Genomic DNA, 3,174 nt, shown 5'->3' on the forward strand with positions numbered 1-3,174 from the left:
CACACACACACACACACACACACACTCTCACACACACACACACACACACACACACACACACACACACACACACACACACACACACACACACACACACACACACACACACACACACACACACACACACACACATTTATAATCTGAAGTTTGTGTTTAATGTTTAGTTAACTGTTGCTTATCTATAGTTTAGGCATCGGAATTTATCGCAAGTGTTGTTTCACTATCTTTTAACACTTATGTAAATACATTCTGATTCATTTCAATGAGAGAAGTTGTTTGTGTTTATTTTACACACGTTTGTCAAAGCTGCTGGTTGCAAAGGTCCGTGCTCGGACTCCTTTCTTCACTGTTATTCTGTAACGTCACCCCTGGCAACACGCTGGCAGGTATGGAATAACAGCTACTTTGAGACTGATTTTGCTGTTCAGTTATTATTTTCCTGATAAGTCAGGTGGTGCCCTGTTGATTCATTTTGATAATTCATTTTGATAAGTCATCTTCTTTATTAATGATTAATAACTATCGTAAGACAATTATTAATAACTGAAGCAGCAACCTCTTTGTGGCACAACAAAACCTCCAGCCTTCTGGGACAATGTTTTATGGACAGATGAAACAAAAGTGGAGCTTTTTGGTAATGCACACAAACAGTATGTTTACAGGTGGCGTAATGAAGCCGTAATGAAGGAAAAAGAACACCATACCAACAGTGAAGCATGGTGGAGGAACCATAATGATGTGTGGATGCACCTGGTACCGGAGGCCTTGACCGTATCACAGGCATCATGAAATCAGAAGATTATCAAGCAATTCTAGAGCGGACTGTCTTGCCCAGTGTAAGGAAACCTGGTTTGAGGCGACGATCAAGGCTCCTCCAGCAAGATAAAGAAATGAGTCCTGATCTCAATCCAACTGGAAATCTTCGGAGGGAGCCGAGATCTGCCATTGGAGAAAGAAACCCTGCAAATATTCCAGAGTTTGAACATATTGCAAAGGAAGTGTGGGAGAAAAATACCACCCAAGAACTGCAAGAAGCTTATAGATGGATATAAGAAACATTTGGATGCTGTTATCGCGACCAAATATTAAGGAGGGGTGCCAATATTATTGCACATCCTGATTTTCTTTTTTTTTTGTGATCAATTTTTTATTAAGAATCTCATGGTAACAAGATGATCATAGTACTGTCATAAATAGCATGGAGAATGGAAGCAGTACGATCAGGGATTCTCTCTTTTTCTTATGCTAAAAAAAAGAAAGAAAAATAAAAATAAAACAAAAAAAATTAAAGCTGCAAGCAGCGATGAACGGGCCCTCGCACTCACGGCCACCGCCCCCCATAAGCATATCAGAAAAGACACCACCCACGACTTCCTATGTCAAACCATTCAAAAGATATAGCAGGAAAGAGGGACAACCAATCGAAAGAAAGGGCGGGGCTAATTTTAACTAATTATGGTCAAGGACTCAATACCGAGTCCCATGACACCACCCAGGGGTGTAGCACCAAATTCTGGGCCCTGTACACTCTCAATGTCAGTGGGCCCCTATCCATGCCCGCGAGGCGCGTGAGAGAAAAAAAAAAGGGGTGGGGGGGGGGGTATTTATACAATCAACTACAATCAGATCAGATTATATTGATGAGTGGTTCTGAATTGATGCATTTGGCCTACTTGTGCTCAAATACCTAAAACATTAGGCTACATCTGGCTGCAATAAGTTGCAGAGGCAAAAATGTTTTAAGCCATTTTTCAGCCAGATTGAGAAGAATAGCTAATTGTTTTTCTGTTCTCACCACCCAGACATATCTCTTTCTCTCTCTATCTATCTATCTGTGGCAAAAATCACAATCACAATCATTTTTGATTGATAGTGAGATCACAGTTATTTAACATGATTATTCATTGGCTTTGGTAACACCATGAATTTATTGAACATTGACAATAACTTTTAAACACAGCACTGCACCGCAATGCTAAGGCTTTTTACCAGACAAAAATAATAAATTGCGTTATTGCTCAATTAATATATTACTAACGTACACTTGAGCATACAGTGATATTGGTATGTTATTTACATGTTGATATACGGTATGCAGCAGCAATATTGCTAGATGGATCATTCATTAAATCTCAGCACGGAGTTTCATTTTATTTTCTGTAATACAAAAATGTCATACATTCTGGATTCATTAAAAATCAACTTAAATATTGCAAGCCTTTTATTATTTTAATATTGCTGATCATGGTTTACAGTTTAATAAAACTCAAATATCCTATCTCAAAAAATTTGAATATTCTGGGAATCTTAATCTTAAACTGTAAGCCATGATCAGCAATATTAAAATAATAAAAGGCTTGCAATATTTCAGAATGTTCAGAATGTATGACATTTTTGTTTTTTTTAATTGCATTACAGAAAATAAAGGACTTTATCACAATATTCTAATTTTCTGAGACAGTCCAGTACTAGTGCTTGAACCACTTCCGAATATCCATCGTTACTTTGTGTTAATGGAGCAGCAGAGAGAAGCGTCTTGCAGATGAGTGACGGACACCGGCTGATTTATGGTTCCGCGTTGCGCCAACGCAGATCTTACGGCGTATGATACGCGGGGATACTTTAATTGGACTTTGCATGACAAGCTTGGTTCACCTTTGGGAAAGAAAGCAGCTGTCAGCAGCTGCCTCCCCTCGTTCAGCCGTCTTTCTTTTTGTTTCCTCTCTTTCTTTTTCTGATAGCCCGATGTAGCCTATGTTTTTTGGGCAGCATGATGTCCTGCACACAGGTCTCTGATCTCTGGGCGCACTGTCTAACCAGTGACCTGTTGCCGGTCGCTGTTGGGCGTACTAAACCATTTTGCATCTTCAAGAGGGGGGCCCCAGAATGTCTAATATGTTGGGAGAACTGTGACATTAAGTTCATTCTCTCATTTGATGTTATCAATATATTTGAAATAAATTATGACACCAATTAATTGGAGGGCCCAATTCATTCGAAATAAAAACATCACAAAAAAAAAAAAAAAATCTGGATTTTCATGGGCCCCTCTCTCTACTCGGGCCCTGGGTAGTCAGGTCCACTTTTCCCCCCACTACCACGCCCATGACACCACCCACGACTCTTTATGTCAAACCATTCAAAAGTTATGAGAAAAGTATTCTAGGGGGTGCT

The sequence above is a fragment of the Cololabis saira genome, chromosome 18, assembly GCF_033807715.1.
Source record: "Cololabis saira isolate AMF1-May2022 chromosome 18, fColSai1.1, whole genome shotgun sequence".
In the NCBI taxonomy this organism is placed as follows: domain Eukaryota; kingdom Metazoa; phylum Chordata; class Actinopteri; order Beloniformes; family Belonidae; genus Cololabis; species Cololabis saira.